This window comes from Musca domestica, unplaced genomic scaffold (assembly GCF_030504385.1).
Source record: "Musca domestica strain aabys unplaced genomic scaffold, Musca_domestica.polishedcontigs.V.1.1 7, whole genome shotgun sequence".
In the NCBI taxonomy this organism is placed as follows: domain Eukaryota; kingdom Metazoa; phylum Arthropoda; class Insecta; order Diptera; family Muscidae; genus Musca; species Musca domestica.
In genome coordinates, this window is record NW_026712383.1 from 21,079,805 (window position 1) to 21,102,423 (window position 22,619).

Below are 22,619 nucleotides of genomic sequence, written 5' to 3' on the forward strand. Positions count from 1 at the left end.
CTATACAAAATTTCGAATCTGAATAAATTAACTTTGTAATAATTGAAAAGTTCCACTCGGAATGGTGAGCGATTAAAAACGCGAAAATCCTAAAAGTGCCGACTACTGGTACACTTACCCTAATAAGTCGAATCGAAGGAAAGGCTACATATAGAAAACACTATATTTTTATCCACAGAAAGTCTATTAAAAAGTCTTCTTCCCTGCTGAAAAGTTTCTGCAAGTTAACTTTTCAGTTATCAGACGTCTTCGTCATTTTAGGACCATCCAAAAACGCGAATTGTTTAAAAGATTTTTTAAGACCATCCATAAACCCCGATTTTTTTTTTTTTTTTTTTTTTATTTAAAACCTTTAATAAACACGTATTTTTTTAATTTGTTTTGATATAAAACCATCCACAAACGCGGATTTTTTTAAGACCACCAGATGACCTATTTTTAAAATATTTTTTGTAAACGTGGATCTTTCATTTTTTTTATAAGATTTTAAAAAAATAAATGTCTAAGATTTTTAAAAACATTTTAAAATATTTTTAAGAACATCTGTGAACGTGGATTTTTTTAATATTTCTTAAGGTTTTTAAAAATATTTTTTAAAGCTATTCATAAAATTGGGGTTTTAAATGTTTTTTTTTTAACATTTTTAAAAACATTTTTTAAAGAATTTTAAAGATATTTTAAAATATGTTGTTTTACATTTTTAAAAATATTTTAAAATCTATTTATAAAAACACCCGTAAACAAGGATTTAAATATTAAATATTTCTTAAAAATAATTACAATTTCTTAAAAATAAATAAAAAAAATTTTATTTAAAATAATTAAAAACATTTTAAAATATTATTTAAGGCCATTCAAAAAAAAAGTTTTTTTAGTTTTTTAATCCGTCAATGAAAGTGTATTATTTAATATTTTTTTAAAGACCATTGACCAAAAAAGTGAAGTTTTTAAATGTTAAAGACCATTACAAACGTGCATTTTTATATTTTTTTAAAGATCAGCTATTAACATGGATTTGTTAAAATGTCGTTTCTAAAAGTGCATTTTTTTAAATATTTTGTTTTAAGATTTTTTAAAAATATTTTTTTATAAGATTTTAAAAAATATTTTCAAATATTTTTTAAAATATTTTTTAAGACCATCCATAAACGTGGATTTTTTAAAATATTTTTTTTAAACCATCCGTAAACCTGGACTTTTTTAAATATTTGTTTTTTACCATCCATAAACGTGAATTTCTTAAAATATTTTTATTAACGTGGATTTTATAAATATTTTTTTTAATTTTTTTTTAATATTTTTCTAAAAACGTGATTTTTCTTAAATATTTTTTTAAAACGGTTTTTTTTAAATATTAGCTCGATTTTTTTAATATTTTCTTAAACGTGGAATTTTTTAAAATAATGGATGGTGTAAAAATCCATAAACGTGGGTTTCTTAAAATATTTTTCATAAACGTGGATTTTATAAATATTTTTTAAAAACGTGATTTTTTTAAATATTTTTTTTAAAACGGTTTTTTTTTAAATATTATTTTTAAAAGCTTGAATTTTTTTAAATATTTTTTTAAACGTGGAATTTTTTAAATATTTTTATAAGAAAATCCATAAACGTGGCCCATGTCTTGAATTTAATTCCCATCTAGAAGCTCCTGCTGTCTAAGTCTAAGGGAATGTTCTATCATATCCTGAAATTTTAATAGGAGAACACATCCATTCAAAAACAATCTCAGTGTAGATCCCGGCTTTGAAAAAGCCCAAACATTATGTTAGAACCCAAATATTCTTTTTTGAGATCCTATTCGCATTTTTAACGGAAAGTCCTACAATTTGGATATGTTTGATATGGAGAAAAGATATGGAGAAATTTTATTGAATCTGGTATATATTATTCATGTAAAGGCAACTCCAAATTTTGAGAATTTTTAAGTAATTCGATTTGGTCATAATTTTGGTTTTCTTTTATTAGACTTCAGGACGATCCGCCGGTATGATTTGAAAATCATTTTTATTTGTTGTGAGAGGTAATACGCATAAGAAGTTCTTCTAAAAGATTTCTATCTATACAAGATTCTTTGAAATCTTTTTTTTAGATAAGAGCACCTGAAAGCCTTCCATCTTTGGCGTCTACTGAAAGACTTTCTTTCAATAAACCCCCAAAAGAAAGGTCCTCCTTCTATGGAAGACCTATTTAACGGCCTATCTATAAAAGACCGGATCAAGATTCTTCTATGAAAGAAAAACATGCTAACGATTTTCTACCTACGTGCAGGAAGCTCTATATAGAGAACAACTGATGGAAGGTGTTTTATCTTAAAGGCTTACCACCTTAAGATCCTACTTAAAGTACTTCTATTAATTATAGAAGATGCTTCTCTGATCTGTTGAAGTTCTCCTTTTCTTAAATGAGTTATTGAAAGGTTTTTTTTCTATGACAGTTCTCCTTTGTGTAAAATTCCTGTTGAAAGGTACTAAAGGCCTACTGCCTTTAGATGGTCTCTTGGAAAGGTTTCTCTTTATATAAAATTTCTCATTATTTTGTAAATAATGAATATCCTAAAATATTCTTAATACCGCCTTACCATGTCGTTGCCTACTCCCTTTCATCAATGGACATTGTAAGCCAATGGCGTTGCCAGTTATATGATGGCCTGATGCCGTCAGCCAAAAAAAAAGAATCTGAACAAAACCAGGAGGTTCATAAATGTTTTCTCGTTTATGCATTTGATGCTGTTAAATATCAACAAAACAACGATGATAATTTCAAGCATGAGCCGCTCTAAGGTGAGCTATGACAAGGAAGATGAGGTGGACATCAAAATTGTGATCATGATCAGCACTAGCACCAGCATCATCATAATCATGATCAGCATTATCGTCATCAGTTTTGTTGGCGGGTGTTTTTGTGGATGGTGTCGGTGCATTTATCAAACTTGTTTAAGTTCATTGGGGCTGATGGAGCTTTTAAATTTTGAGCTGTGCAAAGCCAAAGGAAATGTTAGAGACATTAAAAGCGAGGAAAAAAGACGGCCAGACAAAATAGGCAGGCAGGCAGGCAGTCAGTCAGCCCAGCCAACCATTCAGTTAGCCACTTGAAGCACACCACACATTGTCGTCATTGAGCAAGCAGACCAGTCAACCAGGCAGCCAGCTAGTCAGCCAACCACCTGCATAGCCTTTGGGAAGCCCATGACTAAAATACCAAAAACAGTTAAGACACTCAGTCGTTTGGTCCAAACAAAGTCTGTCGTCCATTGCTGGTACCAATTTAGTACTTTATAACTACCGCGCTTAGTTTAGCCTAGCCTAGCCTGGCAGGCAGACTGCCTTGCTCACTGCCTCTCTGGCTAACAATTGTGGCGTGTTGCATGTTGTTATTGACAAACACAACAATAGTTTTCTCAGCACCACCACCACTCCACTCCATTCCATCTCCACCCTCATTGGTATGACGCGAATGCATTTACCAATTCACAATTATTGGAAAGAGGGTGTAGGTAGGCAGGGAGGGTGGTGGACAAAAATGCAACTGCAATGCAATTGCTGCTGTTACCACCAAATCATGTTGCTACTTTTTGGGGCGCTTAGCTGCAGTTCGGCTATTTTGCCGCCGCCCGTTACAACTGCCAAGTACGTAGACCTTTTGTGAAAGTGAAATTTTCATTTAACTGTTTTCGTTTATTATTCGTTAAAGTTTTGTGATTTCATTTTGGTGTTTTTGGTCATTTGATGATGATCATTAGGTGATAGGATAATGGTGATAGTGGCGTGGTGGCTGGAAGTGGTGTTGGCTTAAACATTTTTTGCAGGTAATTGAATAATCCTCGTTGAGAATAACCACATATGGCTATTGTCGAGGGGAAAAAATATATACGACTTTACCGATATGACGGAAAATTAGTGAGGAAATAGCATAGAACCAGGGGACGGACTTTGGGTACTATTTATTCCAAAAGTTTACTAAAAATAGTAGAAGGTACTAAAATTGGATCTATTGCGTAGGTCAAATAGATAACAGTTGAATTTTGATATTTGGGATGAAAGTCAATGATGAGATGTAGGATAGTTACACAAAAAAAATTTTTTTTTTCAAAATTTGAACTAAAATTGTACTAAGAGTACTAAAAAGTTCTATATTTGATACCATTTGGTATTATTTAAATAGATAGAGCTAAAATGTAGACATTTGCTGTAAGGATTTTGTTGGGGTACTAAGGTTGATATGAAGAGTGGATTTTTGAAATGTGTACTAAATGGTACAACATTTGGTACAATTTGGTTTTTGGTAGCCGAATGGAGCTGGAAATTGGAAATGTTGATATTGGGGTCACATGGCTTGGTCTTGCGTTGATTTATAGGGTTTAGATTTGAAGCAGGTTTTGAAAAATGGACTAAAAAGTACTAAAAGTACCAAATTGTACTAAATTTGTTATATAGGAAAGAGATAGAATCAGAAATTTGGTATTAAGGTAAGTTTATTGATATGGGGTTGATATATAGAGGTGGATTTTAGAAAACGTACCAAAAAGTACGAAAAGTACTAAATGGTATAGTATATGGTATCCAGGGAAGGCATAGTGCTGATGATCTGAAATTTGTAAAGAGTGTCTTTAATGTTGTGTAGGATTGATGAACCGAAGGGTTTTATAGAAATTCGAACAATAAGTTCAGCGAAAGTACTAAAAGCTCTATATTTGGTACCATTTGTTATTATGTAAACTGTAGATATTTAGTATAAGTATTATGTTGGGGTACTATATTTGATATAAAGAGGTGGTTTTCGTAATGTAAAGAATTGTACTAAATGGTACTAAATTTGGTACAATTTGGATTTGAGTGAACGGATGCAGCTGGAAATGTTGATATTGGGGTCAATGTAATTGTTTACAGTTGAGGTTTGAAGGCGTTTTTGAAAATATGTACAAAAAGGTTCGAAAAGTACAAAATGGTACTACATTTGGTTTATGAGGAAGGGATACATTTGGAAGTTTGAAATTTGGTACTAGAATACCCTTTTCTGAGGTGGCAGTGATGTATGGATTTTGAAAATCGTACCAAAGAGTACGGAATGTACTAAATGGATAATATAGACCTGAAAACCTTAAATTTGGAATACGGTCCTTATTGTTGTGTAGGATTGATGAGCCACAGGTTATATAGATATTCGAACTTAAAGTGTACCAAAAGTACTAAAAACCCCCATAGTTGGTACCATTGGGATTTTGTGAACGGATAGAGCTAACATTTAGACATTTGCTAGAGTGTGGGCTTGAGATTTTAAACTGGTTTTGGAAAAGTTCGAAAAGTACAAAATGATACTAAATTTGATATTTGAGGAAGGGATAGAGATGGAAATGTAAAATTTGATATTTAGACAAGAGGCAGGCTGGGAATCAGAATTTGGTATTAGGTTCAGTTTTGTGAGATGGGGTTGATATACAGAGGCGGATTTTGAAAAACGTACCGAAAAGGAATAAATAGTACTATATAGGTAGATAGGGATAGAGCTGAAATTTGGGTCTTGAGGTCTGAAATGAGGGTCTTAGATGTTGTATAGGATTGATAACCCAAAATTAATAAAGTGCAATGTACTAAAAAATACTAAAATGTACTATACTGGGACAACGTTTAGGAAGCAGCATTGATATAAGGTTTTTGAAATGTGTATTAAGTTTAAGAACGTGTACTAAATCGTACAAAATTTTCTACACTCTAGCTTTAGGTGAATTGAAAAAGGTGGCAATACCTCATCTCCTTGGATTTGTCGCTCTTGGTGTCGGCAGAGCTCAGCGATACTTCTATTTCTGCAATGGAGACACCGCTCTATCCTCCTTCCACCTCAATAACATTGGGGTGTGGGTTTGTCGTCATTTATCGACGGATTGGTTTGGACCCACTAGGACTATTCAGGTCGACTTTCCTGAGAGTCAACCCCTGACTAGAGATCGAGGCATGGACTACAGTGGTATTCATATCCTCGTCAGACCTGGGGGCTTTCCCAGATGTCTAGGGGGATACTATCCTGACTCAGCCTCAATAGTTCCCTATCCACAATGATCTAAGGCGGGTTCTACAAAATTATGTACAGTTGGATTTTGAGTGAATGGAAAGGTGGAGTGTTTTCGATAGAGCTCAGCAGCTCCTCCATTTTATAATTGGAGACGATGCTTTGCCCTCTTTCTACCTCAATAGCCACCTTCCTTTGGAGTATGGGTTTGTCGGTATGTATCGACAGATTGGTGTTGGGCCCGCTAGGACTATTCAGATCGACTTTCCTTCATCTCGGGAAAGCTCAGCAGCACCTCCATTTCAGAATTGGAGACGATGCTATGTCTTCTTTCTATCTATATTGTCTCTAGCCTTGGGAGTATGGGCTTGTCGTATTTACCGACGGATTGGTATTGGGGCCACTAGGACTATTCAAGCCGACTTCCTTGGGATTTAATCCCCGACTAGAGGTCGAGGCCTGGACTAACGTGGTATCCAGTTCAGACACAGGGGTTTTCCAGAAGTCTACAGGTATACTGCCCTGCCTCAGCCTTAACGGTCCCAAATCCGCAATGATCTGGCTGATTTTACCGCTTTCGTTTACAAGGTCAAAAGGGAAATTATTGTCTCCTACAGGAATTCCTGTTCGCCTCGTCCTGATGTCTGAAGCACACGATCCTAAATCGCGGTCCGAATTCGATCTTAAGGAAATGTTTGTTGAGGTGGAGGTAAACTTCGCACTTGTAGCTTTGTTGACTGAGGGTGCCAAGACATCCCCACCAGTATCTGTAGAACTAGGATTGATTTTTTTTCTGAAGGGGGTTGTGGGGCGTTTCTTTGTGTTAAAATTGCATCTTTCATATGCCATTGTTTTGTGAAGGAACTAAGGTCGGGATAGCCTCCGTATTATGGTAAGTACTCGGTAAATAAACCTAATATTCGTCGAGGCGCATAGGTATCAACGAAACTCGGTATCCTGACTGCAAACCCGTAACACTGATGGGAATGTCATCGCATAACCTCAGCGCTAGAGGGTCCTCTTTATGGGAAAAAGCACAGAGGTTTGTCCATTTCGTCTTCCAAACGTCATTGACTTGTAAGGTGAGCCTCCGTGCCAACGAACGAAGCTCCGATACGTACCCTGCCTCCGAAAACCTCTAACACTGATTGGTTCTCGGAGTTACAATTCACACTTGTGGCTTTGTTGACTGAGGGTGTCAAGGCGTCCGCATCAGCATCAGTAGAAATAGTATTGATTTTTTATATTCTGAGGGGATAGGTCGCTTCTTTGTGTTAAAATTTCGTCTTCCATATGCCATTGTCTTGTGAGGAAACTAAGGTCGCTATACCCTCCGTTTTATGGTAAGTATTCGGTAACTAATATTAATATTCCTTAAGGCGCTAGATATCAACGTCACTCCGTTATATCAAAGAAACTCGGTATCCTGACTGCAAACCTGTAACACTGATGGGCATGTGATCGTACACCAGCGCTAGATGGCCCTCTTTATGGGGAAAAGCAAAGAGCTTTGGTCATTTCGTCTTCCAAACGTCATTGTCTTATGAAGGGACTGAAGTCGTCCATAACATTGCCCCCGTACCATGGTAAGGACTAGGTAAATAAACTTAATATTCGTTGAGCCGCCCAGGTATCAACGATGCTCCCTTAGAATTATTCCAAACGTCATTGTCTTCTGAAGGGACTAAAGTCGTCCAAAACATAGCATCCGTGTCATGGTAAAGACTCGGTAACTAAACTTAATATTCGTTGAGGCGCCCAGGTATCAACGAAGCTCCGTTAGAATATAGTACCTACCCTGACTCCAAACCTGTACCACTGATTGACACGTTAGGGGGTCCTCTTTATGAGGGCACCCGACTGAGGTTTAGCTGCTATTGGGGAGCCGAAACATCCCTTTGTTGGTATAAGGATCATTGACACTCGGGTATTTATGCCGAGACTCTCCCCCAGTATAATAAGATAAAAGTGTAAATATTGAAGTGCGTATAATAACATCCACGAAAAGTACTTAATGGTACTAAATTTCGAAATCGTGTACGAAAATTACCAAATGGTACTAAATTTGGTACAAAGAGCAGAAAAAAATGAATTTGAAATTAATTTTGACAGAAAAGTACGACTTTGTTATATTTTTTAAAATACTTTTTTAAGGCACCTAGGACCTGGCTAACGTTGTCCTAACCTCTTATAATTGCAAAGTTAAAAAACATGTCATAACAAAAGCAACAAAATGTAAACCCCCAACAACCATAAACGCGTTAAAATCTGCAATTCAGTTAAAAGACCAACACCACCACTATCACAATCAAAGCAAAAGCGATCGCTTGTCCTGGACAAAACCATTCATACAACTAAATTGGGCAACAGCGAAATGGGCAGACAGGAAAGTTGAGGTCCAATGCAACATCACCAACGGCCATGCCAAATTTGAAAAGTGTGTGCGAATGGTAGCTGCAGCAGCGGATGTTAGGAAGTCAGACGGCAAAGACAAGTACAAGCACAAAAAAATAGCTGAAATAAAAAATAATAATACAAATCGCCAGTAAACGCCAGTTCCGTAATGTCCATGTACATGTCAGACAGGCTAGGAGCCAGCCGGCCAGCTAGCCGAACCAAGCTATTCGGACATTATGTGTTGCATTACTATATGATTTTGTTTTGGTTGAATGTTTTTTTTTTTTCTTTTTTATTCAAAACCAACCATTTCTCCCGTTTGCCGTTTTGTTGTTTGGTAATGAAAGTGAATGTCTATATACGGTTTTTTGGTCTATTTGCTTAATGGTCAAAATAGTCAGACACCCAGCCACAAGGTATACAGGCCTTCGTCTACGATGCCAGGCAGACAGCCAGCCAGCCACAATATCACGGACAACACAGGCGAAAATTATTTACAATTTTGCATCTGTTTACTGCATATGATGTTGTTCGTTAAATTTTCGTATACGAGGTGGATATATAATCAAAATTAATTAAAAAATTTTATTGAAAGCGTAAATGGAATTGCGGAACAAATGAATGGCGCGAGACACAAAGGCAGACGAAGCATAAAAGTCTGCTCCAGGCATAACACTTGTCAATAGGTCAGCTTTAGCTGTATAAAAATCCCAATATAGAAATGCTTAAGGTTATTTAGGACTTTTGCAACCTATCAGTACGCTCTGTACAGATATTAAATCTTTAACAAGTAAAAAAGCCTTAGATTCAGCCGGTCCGATCTTTTGATACCCTCCGCCCTGGGGACAGCAAGAAAACCTGTGGAAAAAGCAGGATCAAGATTCAATATTCAAGCGAGTTTGAAGCTTTTATATGACGAATATAAGACCGGAAACGTTATATGGGGGCTATACCGAGGAATGGACCTACAGGGTGACATAAAAAAACTGCAACAAAATCAAGCGCCATAATTTTTTTTTAATTTTATTGAATGAAATCATAACATATGATCTTCGCCTTAACAAAGCAAAACTCAAAAAATAAACATTCAGCCGAGCCTAGCCGTTGCCGTCTCAACGTTCAGAGCCATTAATCCGTCTTCCTAAAGTAGCACTAAAACAAGTGTATGCATTGGAAGCAATTTAGTTGTTGTGGACAAAAAAATCCATCACTACAAAAACAAACTTTGTTGTGAAAAAGATCTGCTAATAGAACTTGAGTCGAGCAAAGCAAAAAATATCGGAAATTGCATCAAATTTTAGAATATGTTTAGATTTGTTCGAATGGGTCACCCTTGGCACGAATTATGGCCCATTCCCGGCGAAGCGCTTGTTTGAGGTGATCGACTCTTTGGTATTTTTTTCGTGCCAACCTTGCTTTCCAAAATACTCCAGACACAATAGTCCAACAGATTGGTATCCGGCAATTTTGGTGGCCGTTGTGCGCTAGAAATGAAGCGAAGGACCTCATTTTGGAACCATTCTTGAGTTGCGCGTGTTGAATGTGATGGTTCTGAGTCCTGTTGGAATGTCCAAGATCTTCGGCCAAAATATTTGGCTGCCAAAGGCTTTAATACACCCTTCAGAATATTTTCGTGATAACATTCGGCATGACGGTCGACTAAACCATCGGAGAGCGACCATCGGCTGTTATGGCGGCCCACACCATCACCATGGCCGGCGCTTGAGTTCTGGTGGCGAACCGAAGGTACACATTTTCAGCTGACCTTATTGACAAGTAAACACGATCATTTTGTTTGTTAACAAACTACTGGACAACGAATGTTTTCTCATCGGAGAAAACCAAATTCGGCAATTCACCACTTTCGGCCAAGCGAAGCAACTCTTTAGCTCTTTTGAGTCTATTTACTTTCTGTTGCGGTGTAAGCTCTTGCACTTTTTGGAATTTAGATGGCTTTACCCCGAGCTCATTTTTCAATATTTGCCGAATGTAATATTGCAATATGTTCAGCTCACGAGCCATTTTTTGAGCCATTGCGACGCGGGTTTCGATCAAGTCGCTTCTTTATTTTTCAAACCATTTCTACTGATGTTGCTGTTTTCTTCTGTCAACTTTCTTGACGTCGGGCTACGCTAACAATGGTACGAGACACAAACGATTTATTCACATTTAAATGCTGGAGTGCTCTAACGATAGCCACTTGTGGTTTTCCAGCCAAATATAAAGAAATCATACTACCCCGCTTGAATTCCATCATGAATAACTTTTTTTTTTTGGAAAATTCTCACCAAAATGCTTTTGTACGCTTGTAATCTGTCACTGGATTAATTTTAGCAGCTATCGGACGAGTGGCTTACGAGTGACAGCAATCTGAAGATGGTTGCAGTTTTTTAATCTCACCCTCTACGCTTATTGTTGTTGTAAGGAGCTTACCGACTCTCTAAAAATAAGAAGTGCTATGATCTATGCTTAAATTTCGACTTTTAAGGATAGTTCACATAAAGAAACACAAAATAATAATTCACAAGCTAATCGGTTAAAATGGCTAAACACACCTTATGCTAGAAACACAATTGGAGCGAACGACGAATTTTTTCGCGGCGTATGTTCGTCGTCAAAAATAAAAAACTTATGTGTATATGGAAGTGCACACAATCACGGCGCCGGCGAAAATTTCGTCGGTCGCCGCGAACTCAATTAGCTTTATTTCTATTTCATACGCCGGCGAACGGCGACAAAGCAGTACAAGGTGGCCATACTTGTACGAATTTTATGTGTTTTAGTACATAAAGTTACATTTTACTTTAAAATTTGTTATGGTCACTCTACTATCTGTTATTTGTATAAAAAAACATAAGTAATTTGTTTATTTATTTGTGCACTTGCGCCTGAGTGAAGATGGATATCAGTGAATTTATAATAGAGAAGATGGACATAACTGAAATTATAAAGAATTATGAGTTCTTGTATAATTTTCATTGTAGTCAACAAATGAGCAAAAAGTAAACAACTTCATCAGCTGTTTTATAATTTCGTCGGTATTGTGTTCCATACGACGAATTTTCGCTGCTCATTTTGTCGCCGCGTAGGGCGAAATTCGTCGTTCGCTCCAATTGTGTTCCTAGCATTAAGTGTTTTAGACCGAGGGGTGGTGATTGAAATATTGAGAAGTACCAAGTCTGGTATGAAATCGGATGTTAATTTCGCTTTTTATGCGCTTCATTGATATTCAAAATTTGGCCCTTTGTGGGGGTGGTACCAGAAGGAGTGGACCGATGTATCAGATCACGTCAGATCTTGTAATAGTAGAAATAATGGGATGTGTGAAATTTGAAGAGAATCGGATGTTTATTTCGGATTTTATGATCGTTTTGGTTATTCAAAACTTTGACCCTCTGTGGGGAAGGTACCAGAAGGAATTGTCCGCTCTCTACCATCTTTATAGCAGATCTTGCGTTGATGGAAATATTGAGATGTGCCAAGTCTGAATAGAATCGGATGTTAATTTCGTTTTTTATGAGCTTCATGAAAATTCAAAATGTTGACCCTTTGCGGAGGAGATACCATAAGGAGTGGACCGATACATTCCATCGTCACACTAGACCTTGTGTTAATAGAAATATAGTGATGTGTGCAATTTGAAGGCAATCGGGCACTTACATCACATTCTATAAGAGTTATTATTATTCAAAATGTTGACCCTTTGTTGGGGAGGTACTTGACGGAGTAGACCGATATTGTCCATTTTCTCGAATTACCTAGCACTGAATCAAATATTTGGATTTGCAAAGTTGAAGCAAGATCGGATTATCCTTTCTCATTCTATGCAGTAAAATATTTTTTTTTTTTTTGAATATTTCGATCTTTTGTGGGGTAGGTACCAGAAGATGTGGACCGATATATTTCATCTTTATAGCATATATGAAAATATTGGGATGTGTGTCATTTGAAGACAATCGGACTCATACATTCCATTTTATAAGAGTTATAATTATTGAAAATGTTTACCCTTTCTGGGAGAGGTACTTGATAAAAAGGACCGATATTGTCCATTTTCGCACCTTTCATAGCACTGATTCAAATATTAAGATTCTCAAAGTTTGAGCACAGTCGGATTATCCTTTCTCTCTCTGCGCAGTAATTTTTTTGACAATTTCGACTTTTGTTTGGGAGTTACCAGAAGGAGTGGAGCGATATCGCCCACCTCCGAACTTGATCTAAGTTTGACAATAATATTATGATGTACCAAGTTTGGACCAATTCGGATACTCCCTTCGAGAGTTATCGTGCGTACCAGCCAGACAGACGGACACCCCTATATCGACTCCAAATGTTCTGAAACGAATTTGGTCCAAAGAGATCTAGGCCCAGAAACGGCTACTTTGATGAGGCACATTTTGGTCGTATCTAACCACCATACCAAGGGAGTTATATTAACTTCATCATTCCTTTTGTAACACCTCTAAATACTTATGTTAGATCAAAGTCGATTTAGCGATGCCGGTCAGTCTATCTGCCCGTCTGTTGTAATAACGCAATTTTCCAAACAAATTGAGATATGTGGCTTAAATTTTGCATATTGTCATTGTATATTGTCAGTAGTACTAAAGTTCGCAAATGGGCCATCTCAGTTTTCGTAAAGCAACCATATAAATACTTCCTGATATTCGGTATTTTGACAATTAAGATCACATTTTCTGAAAGAATTGTTTGTTTACTTAGAATTTGTAACAGGTTCCAGCTTCTGTATAGGCCCCTGTTTTTTATAGACCCAATATAACGGCAACTCCCGATATTCGGTATTTTAAAATTCGAATTATAGATTTAATAATGGGTTCCACCTCTTGTGGCAGTACATTGTCTACATAGGTCCACGTTGTCCTATAACCCACACGTTTCGGTATACGGATGATTTTAGCCACATTGTTCAGGGGAATCGTTAAAAATTCGGTACATAGAGTTTTTAATGGATTCTCATTAGGTCTTTTATCACTCATAAGGCGGTACCTCCGAATATTTAGCATTTTGGTGATTTTAGCAACTTTTTTTAAAACATTTTTTCTATGGAATTTGAAACTCGAAACCCGTTACCATCGACTTTTTATGGATATACAACCCCGATTCTTTTATTTTTTTAATGTTTCGCTTTTACCTCATGATGAAGGGTATTAGAAGGTGGGCTTCGCCGAACTTAACCCTTTTTTACTTCTTATTTTCACTTACTGAATCTATTTTAGAACCACATTTAGTTTATTGATGGAAATATGAATGCAGCTGAATTGTCACAAAAATTCGAATATAGTGCAGAATTTCATACTTTTATCATATTCATCATTATACCCTCCACCTTGGAAAGGAGGGTATATTAACTTTGTAATTCCGTTTGTAATATCCCTAAATATTCCTCGCAGACCCCATAGAGTATATATATTCATAATCATCATAAAATTCTAAGTCGGTTTAATGTCTGTTAAAATCACGATACAGCCCACATTATTCGACGTAGAGATTCAAAATATGGCCCGGCCGAACTTATTGCATTTTCACTTATTCTATTATATATTTGTACTTTTAATTTCCCTTTAGAAGAAAAAAAACTTCCGTGTTTATTAGTCCAGCTTTTTATTATCGCTAACAACTGTGACCCGCATTCCAAACATCAATACCATGACTGCAATTACTACCTTTAATATCCTTTTATTTCAAATTGCCAAATAAATGCCGTCATCCCCAACACAGAATCCCACGTGACAAATTTGAAGGTTTTATCTTCAGCGATTTGTTGTTGTTGTTTCAATTTCTTTTAATTTCATTAATAGTACGTTTATATATATGAGGGTTAACCCACTGGATTTGGATTTAAATTGTCATATCCATTACTTTTACTTCAAATAAATCCTCTCAAAGAAGGTTAACCCTACAAAAAGTTCTAACGTAAACATGGCATAAGCTCCATTTTATTTATAAAATTTATATTTTACCTAAGTTTTAATTTTTCTTCTATATATGAACATAGCATTTCAAAATAATTAAACTATTTCACATTTCAAATCCAAAAACGAAATTATCGTTGCGGTATCTCTATTTTGGTATTAGTTGTACTGTACACCAAAAACCATTCGGTTGGATGTTTGAAATATGTTGCATGTCGAACATCTGCACATGCAACAAGTAATGTAAACAAAACAACAAATGTTTGATGAAATATGTCGATAGAAGTAATGCAAAGTTTGCGACTTTCAGAATTTCAAGGGGTCTATTGGAGGTTAAAATTCCACACATTCCTTCACATCAGGTCAAAAACGTAAATAACATTAAGTGTCAAAGGAGGATAACAATAAAACCTTTAATATTAGGAGGGTTCGTTTACTCGATTATTTTTTTCTTTACCCACAAACCCAGTAATTGACAACGAAATGAGAGAGATATTTTGATATTTGCGTTACTTAGAGTTTCCAAATTCTTACTGGGAACATTTTACAAGTTATAATTATCCAGTAACGTCAGCTGTTCAATCCAATCTATTTTTTGTAGAGAAACATTTTTTAAATTATTAACCACATAGTATTACGTAAACGTAGGTACAGATGAAAAAAAATAATTCAAGAGCTATTTTGTTTAATTAGGTGTCATATCCAGCTAAAATAAAAAGTATCAGTCGGGTTTGCCGACAGATGTACACCCCCAGCCAATGTTTGAATATTTAAAAATATCTTGACTTCTGTTTTGATAATTCAAGTTGTTGACTCTCTATAAAGTAAGTTCCCAAGGAATGGGTCAATATTGTCCATTTCATATTGGACCCATGGTACAATGATATCAAGGTAGGGCTATGATACCATATGATTTCAATTTTTTTTTATTTTCTTGGCTTAATATGTCATCTTTATTTGTTTATGTATGTGTTTTCTTTTCAATAACAAAAAAATTGTTCAGAAAACATTCAAATTCGGATGTTTTCAAAATGTTTATTTCATCGTATGCATCGACAAAATCTAGAGTTTTTGTAGCGAAATAATCCTTTAGAGATATATAGAAACTGGTTTTGAAAAGAAGTGTTGACCTTTCATTCAGTTTTCGCGGTTTTCAATTATTTATTCAAAATAAATGCAACAAGTTGTTTGATTTTGTTATTATTTTGATACTATTTCTGACATTACAAGCCAAACAGGTAGACCTCTATACTTGCAATTTTTTCAAAGTTGACCTACCTTCTCTTCATTGTACCATGGTTGGACCTAAATAAATATGATAGAAATATTGCGACGTGCCATATTTGAACTATATTGATTGTTTTCTTCACTTTATATGAGATATGTGATATTTTATAGAAAATCTTAAAATGTGAGTGAGGTATATTCGACCAAAGTGTGTATACCCTCTCTCGCCATATGGCTGAGTGTAAAATCAGGGTTATAAAGACTGTACAAAACGCTGAACATACATTGAATTTTTTTTTAAATAGCGTTTCCACACAATAAGAACTGAAAATGGAAAACATGACCAGAACGTAAAAAAATACTTGAAATCGGAGCTATACTTATAAGGGGGCTACACCAAAAATAGGACCTATGTGACCCATTTTCTTTACCAAATTTCTGGATGTAATCCAAAGAGCTCTATCCTAAATGTTGCGAAAAAATGTATCAAAATATAAGAGTGCCTTTGTATATAGCCAAAACTACTTTAAGGGCATAACAAAGATTGGCCTAAGAACCCGAAACTCCTTTGGGGCTTTGATCTACAAACGTTTCATCTAATCCTTTGGGATTTTCCACAATTTAGACAGTGCAATTGCTATAAAATTTGCATCGAATTGGGTAATAAACTTAATAAACAAGCAGCTAAGTTCCGGCCGGGCTGACTCCATTCGGAAGGAACTTGTGCAATATCAACAAAAGTCCGTCGAAAAATGCCGCTCAAATGAAAACCTTTATATGGGGACTATACGAAGACGTGTTGCTGGATTATCTTCCATCGGGTAAAGTACTCAGAGGGAACACCTTGTGTAGATTTTCAGACTATTCTATTAAAAAATGCGGCTAAAATGATCAAAATACCGAATATCGGCCCATATAGAAAATTCTCTTTCAGGGGGTAAAGTACTCACGGAGAACTCCTTGTGTAGAATTTCAGACAATGTCATAGAAAAATGTGACTAAAATCATCAAAATACGAAATTGTGGACCTATATTACAATTCTCTTTCAGGTACTCAGAAGGGACTCAGTGCGTGAATTTTAAGTCAATTCCATTGAAAAATGTGGCTAAAATCATCAAAATGCCTAATATCGAGGGCACCGTTGTATAGGGGCTATACGATATCCTAAACCTATATTCACAATTCTCTTTCAGGGAGCAAAGTACTCACAGAGAACTCCTTGTGTAGAATTTCAGACAATTTCATTAAAAAATGTGGCTAATCATTAAAAATAGGGAATATCGGGAGGCACAATTATATGGAGGATATGCGATATCGTGGACCCCTATGGACAATTATTTTCCAGGGGGCAAAGTAGTCACGAGGAGCTCTTTGTGTAGAACTTCATACAATTCGATTAAAAAATGTGGTTAAAATCATCAAAATACCGAATATCGGAGGTACCGTTATATGGGGGCTACACGATATCGTAACCGATAGAGCCCATCATCGAACTTGACCTGCCTGCAGACAAAAGACATCGGTGCAAAAATTTTAACTTCTTATCTTTATTACTTTTGACTCTAGCTTGATTCCAACAGACGGGCAAATTTTACGCTGATCAAGAATATATATACTTTGTTGGGTCTAAAATTATGATTTCGATGAGTTACAAACGGAATGTCGAATTTAATATACCCTCCATACTATGTATGGTGGAGGGTAATCCTGGTATTGTTATTTTTAATAGTGCAGAAGACACGATTTATAAAAAAGCAAGGGATTCCAAAAAAAACTTAATCCAAAAACAAAGCGATTTGAACTTTCAAAACTCCTATATTCGCTTATTTTGTTTTTAGCTTTGCTTTCATAATCTGCTCGATATTTTCCCACAATTATTGAAGAAATTGAATTTTGTCGCACAATCCAATCGGTCTGTGATTTAAATAATAAAATTATATTATTCTGGATCCTTGTTGTCTATCTCTCCATTATTTATTCTCCAAGTGTATTTTTGTAGGTTTTCTGAACAAGTTAAAAAACTATATCCAAACTAAAAACTTATTCAATTTTTAAATCCCAAGGATGAATTTCCGCAATCCTATATTTTTAATTAAATCTTTGTTAGTTCAAACAATTTATCTCGTATTTTTAAATAACCAGTCATTTCATAATAACGCTCACTTTATATTAACACAGTAAATGATTGACAACACTGTTTAACATTAGACCTAGTTGAATTCAAACACAAAATGTTCGCTTCAAACCCCGACCAACTTGATGGCTGCCCGTGCAACATATCTCTCGGGCTCCATCAAATTACCGGCATTAAATTAGCGCCAACACGAACATGGTAAGGTGTAATAGGCAAATAAACGTTTGAGCTCTCTTCGTGTGCTCTCTCGCTGCCCCAATGTGTTGTGTTTGTTTCCTCTCTCTGTTTAGTGGATACCCAACTCTCAGCACCGTACACACAGAGGCGAATGACGATGACGACGACCCCAACAACAGAGCAACCTAAACAACTTTTCAATTTAAAAATTTAATTCGACGCGAGCGCACGTAAAACCGCGTGAATGCATTTTAACGAAAAGAAGAAAAAAACCAAAACAAAATAAAAAACCTTAAAGAAAAACGAGAAGTTGTGTTGTGTGTTACGTTTTCTGTCCGTTTGTTTTGTTTTTCGGTTTTTTATTCTTGAAGACAACAAATGTTGTCAACGACAGCAACAAATATCGGCCACGAATGAGAATTCATTCTGTCCTTAATTTCAATTCAATATTTCAAACAAAAAAATTTGAGAAAAAAAATTTCGTCGTTTTGTGTTGTGTATTTTTCTACCGTTTTGTTTGTTGTTGTGTGTATTTTGAATTGAAATGAGAAATAAAATAAAAATAATGAAACAAAAGTGAAATAATAGCAGCAGCAACAACAACAACGACAACAAGAACCAATAACAACGTGGGGTTTACTAATCATAATAAAATAGCAGCAGCAACAACAACAACCAGACACACATGCAGCACATCCCCATATATTTGTATGTAGGTATGTCTGTCCGTCCGTACGTCGATCAACGGTGTGTCTTGTCTTGAATGTGTTTGAATACGTAAGTTGAGTGTGCCGACTGAATATTGAGTGTGCGTGTGTCAGTCAATGTGGCGTTTGCCAGCCTCTGCCTGTAATGGAGTGTCCGCTCAAGAATCTCAGAGAGTGAGAAGTAAATAACATCCAAATGAATAGAAGAAGTAAATAATAAAAAATATTGTTTGTCTTTTCTTAGTTTTGTATGGAAAAAAATGTGAAGTAAATAAAACAAAACTAGAAAAAAAACAAAAATTAAATAAATCAACAATAACAACAACACCAATTATAACAACTTCAAGTGTAGTGTTGTGAGTATTGAATGGTTCTCGAGTTGTTAGTCTCTCAACCTCCGTTTTTGTGTTTATTTTTATATTGTGGTGGGGTTTGTTTTGTGAAGCAAAAAAATATATGAAATAAAAGGAATAAGAAACCCCCAATAAATTTGAAATTCATAAAGAATATGAAAAAAGAAAACAAACAACAAATAACTACGTATGCCACAAGGAATCTGATCCGGCATAAAAATGAAAACAACAAAACTAAGAAATTGTGCAAACCCTACAAAATTCTATGAAGTTTTGAAATGGAATTCATAGCTCCATGGATATGAAGTGTGAAAATATGAAAAAGAATTAACAGTGCAAGTGTTTGCTAATAATAGAAAAATCCACGAAGATAATTGATTTTTCAAAGAGATTAAAAAATAACCTAATAAAAATAAAAGAAAAAAAAAAAAAAAAACAATGTATTACTTATATTTGAAATAAAACTAAAACAAGTGAAAAAAAATCGAAAAACCTGGATTGTGGGGACTACTTGAAAAAAATATTTTTTAAGAACTGGACCCCAAAAATTGGATTTAAATACCTTAGGATTTTTATTGTGCCTCATCGAAAAAATGGTTACAGGCCCCACATAGGTATGTGTAGAAAAATGACGATTCAGGAAATTTAATGCTGCATGTATTCCTGTCCATTTTTCTGGCTTACTGACATGATAGGGCTCTGAGGGGGTTACCTTTTATCACATTGAGAATATTTTAAATGGGGTAGGTCCATTTGCCACATTTTGTGCAAATGTTGAAAGAAAAAAATTATAAATGAGTTATTGAAAGTCTATCTTTTGGTTTAACATCTGTCCATCTTAAGTCAGATGAAAGAAAAAAAAGTGAAAAATATTGATTAAAAACATATTGAAAAACTATGTACCAACGGGTTCTACAACCGTTGTCATAACATTATTGTGAATATTTGGAGTCTGTCTTTTGGTTTAAAATTTGTCCATCTTAAGTCAGGTCACACTCTCTCCTTAAGGTATTTTCTTTACCAGAAATTGTCTACAAATTATCAATGTTTTGAAAAGCTCCAACTGTGGCAATTGTAGGATGAATAGGTAAAGAATTCCGAAACACTTAATATTTAAAAAAAAAAACATAAATTTCGTTCCTTATATAGACTCCATATATATAACGCTCTAAAATTCTATGTCGATTAACGCGATAACGCGTCTGTGGAAATCACTCTAACTTTCGAACAAAATGACGAATGTTAATGAAATTATACTCCGGTGAATTTAAGGTCCGCAGGATTTTTGACATTAAAAAAGGGGTTTTGTAATAGCCCCCGTATAATTTTAATTTTCAACCGAATTTGCTGAAAACTGGCAGCATATATACATGTAGTTCCCAAACATGTAGGAAACATTTGCTAGTATAGGTTCAAGTTTTGGTATAGTCTTCATATAACGGTACCCCCTGATATTCGCCATTTTCACGATTTTAAGCACATTTTCACCACATTTTTATTTCTAAAATAGAATTAGGAGTTCGCAATTGGTACTACTTCCTACGAACGAAAATTGCCTATAAATACAGGTCCACGCATATAAATGCACGATAAAGGGAACGAGATAGACCCATAGTGTGTTTTAATGGTCTGCATAGAATCACATTCTGAGTCAATGTATGCATGTCCGTCCGTCCGTCCGTCTGCCAATGTATTCTTGCATTTATTACCTGATTCCGATGGAATTTTGCACAAGCTGTTTATTTGACCCAAGGACGAACCCTATTGAAATTGAAGATAATCGGTCAAAAATAAGACCGTCCGATTTATAAAATGCATTCTGCAATGGCTATATTTGGGGAAATATATTAAATACAGCTCAAAAATACCTTAGCTCCCATATATATCTTCGTCCGATTTGCTTTTTATTTGTAGTGCACCAAACGTGCAATTTTAGCCCAAATGGGATGAAATTTGGCACTTACGAACAAATTGAGTCTAGAAACAAGTATGTCTAATTTGGTGAAAATTGGTTCAGACATTGCTATCGCTCCCATATATGTCGTTCATCCGATTTGTTATTTATTTCGTCCGCAGCCGTAGTATGCACTCTGCAATAACTATATTTGGGGACATATATCAAACACAGCTCAGAAATACCTTCGACAAATGCTATCGAGATCGGTTCAGATTTGATTATAGCTCCCATCTATATCTTTATCTGATTTCAAGTTAATTGTGCACCAAATGGGTAATACAAGTTCGAATTGAAAAGACACAAATGCCTCAGCGAATTTAGAAGAAATCGAAAGATTTTCTATGAGATTTCTAAAAATATATTTGAGTTTCCAAACAAACTCGCTTCGAATTCGAAAGAAATTCCTTGCCGATCCAGAGATTAATGTAAAGTTTTAGAGAAAGTTCCAGAGTGTTTTCAGATATATTTCAGATGCTCTTAAAAAAAGTTTAGAAAATCGGTCCAAATTCTAGAAAAAATTTAGAGAAATCGTCAAATTTCTAAAAGAGTAATTAGGAACACCGGAAAAAAATATAAAATCAGGGCCCTCGGACATAAATTGTTAGCTGGGCCACATTAATCTTCTGGAATCGGAGCCTTTGTACAAACAATTCTTAGCTAGGTATAGCCATATTTTTCTACTGTTTTGTTTCAAAATCTGGTGTTTGAATCTCGCAATTGATAACACAGGATGTAGCATATCACGTTCTGATATAACGCTCATATAACGGTACCCCCATCTTGTAGAATTTTGGGGGCTTTAACTGTATTTTTTAACCGATTTCACTGGTATTTGCAGATAATGGAACTCGTTCCAGTATTGTAAGTATACCTCATGATCAAAGGTGTTAAAAATTCGATCCGACAAAATAAAACGTTTTTTTTTTAACGTCTGTGTGATTTTACCGTAAATTTTCCCAAGTTATAGCACTCATAGCAACATTTGCAAAATGGTTCCAAATGTATCAATATCTTTGAACCACTTGCTCTTGATTTGATTTACTTCAGTGAAATTCAGTTCTATAAGGGTGTGTTACGGTAATACCGGTTGATTTTAAGTACTTTGGTAAGGAATTAGCTGAAGTTTGGTGTTTAGGGGTTCACCAGTAAACGATTTTTTATAGACATATATAATAGTACCACCCAGGTATTTGAAAGACTTTGACCACATTTGCCAATAGAATCTACTATAATTTGGTATTACAAGTCAGAAGAAATACGTCAATTCAGTACATAAAAAAATTCTGAACTATCCGTCTCTTTGTATAGCCGCATCTGCGGTACCACAGATGTGGGTATTTTAGAGCCTCCCCACGATTTTACGAGTATTGCCCCATATTAAAGATTAGAGATTTGTAGCTATTAAAACATTTTTTTTCAAGAATCGGCTACATTTTTATTTTCTCATAGTGGAGCGTATCAAAATTCGAATCAGCTTTAGCTCATTTTTATACCCTCCACCATAGTATGGAGGTTATATTAAATTTGTCATTCCGTTTGTAACACCTCAAAATATACATTTTATACCTCACAAAGTATATATATTCTTGTTCAGCATAAAATTCTATGTCGATTTAGCGATGTCCGTCCGTCTGTGGAAATCACTCTAGCTTCCGAACGAATTGAAATAGATTGGTAAAATTTTACTCAAATGTGTGTTATATCTGCAGGACTTTTGATAATGAAAA

General features: G+C 35.2%; 1 protein-coding gene across 5 annotated transcripts in view; it reads left to right on the forward strand.

The window, feature by feature from the left end:
- The first annotated feature begins 18,065 nt into the window (after positions 1–18,065).
- LOC101894352 (protein outspread) overlaps positions 18,066–22,619 on the forward strand; it is a 363,760-nt gene continuing 359,206 nt past the window's right edge. For 3 of the 5 annotated variants that reach the window (XM_059130108.1, XM_059130112.1, XM_059130113.1), the window contains exon 1: positions 18,066–18,791. The gene's annotated coding sequence lies outside the window, so the exon portion shown is untranslated. Of the gene's footprint in view, positions 18,792–18,826; positions 19,550–22,619 lie in introns of all 5 variants that reach the window. The other 2 variants (XM_059130110.1, XM_059130109.1) reach the window with 2 other exon arrangements.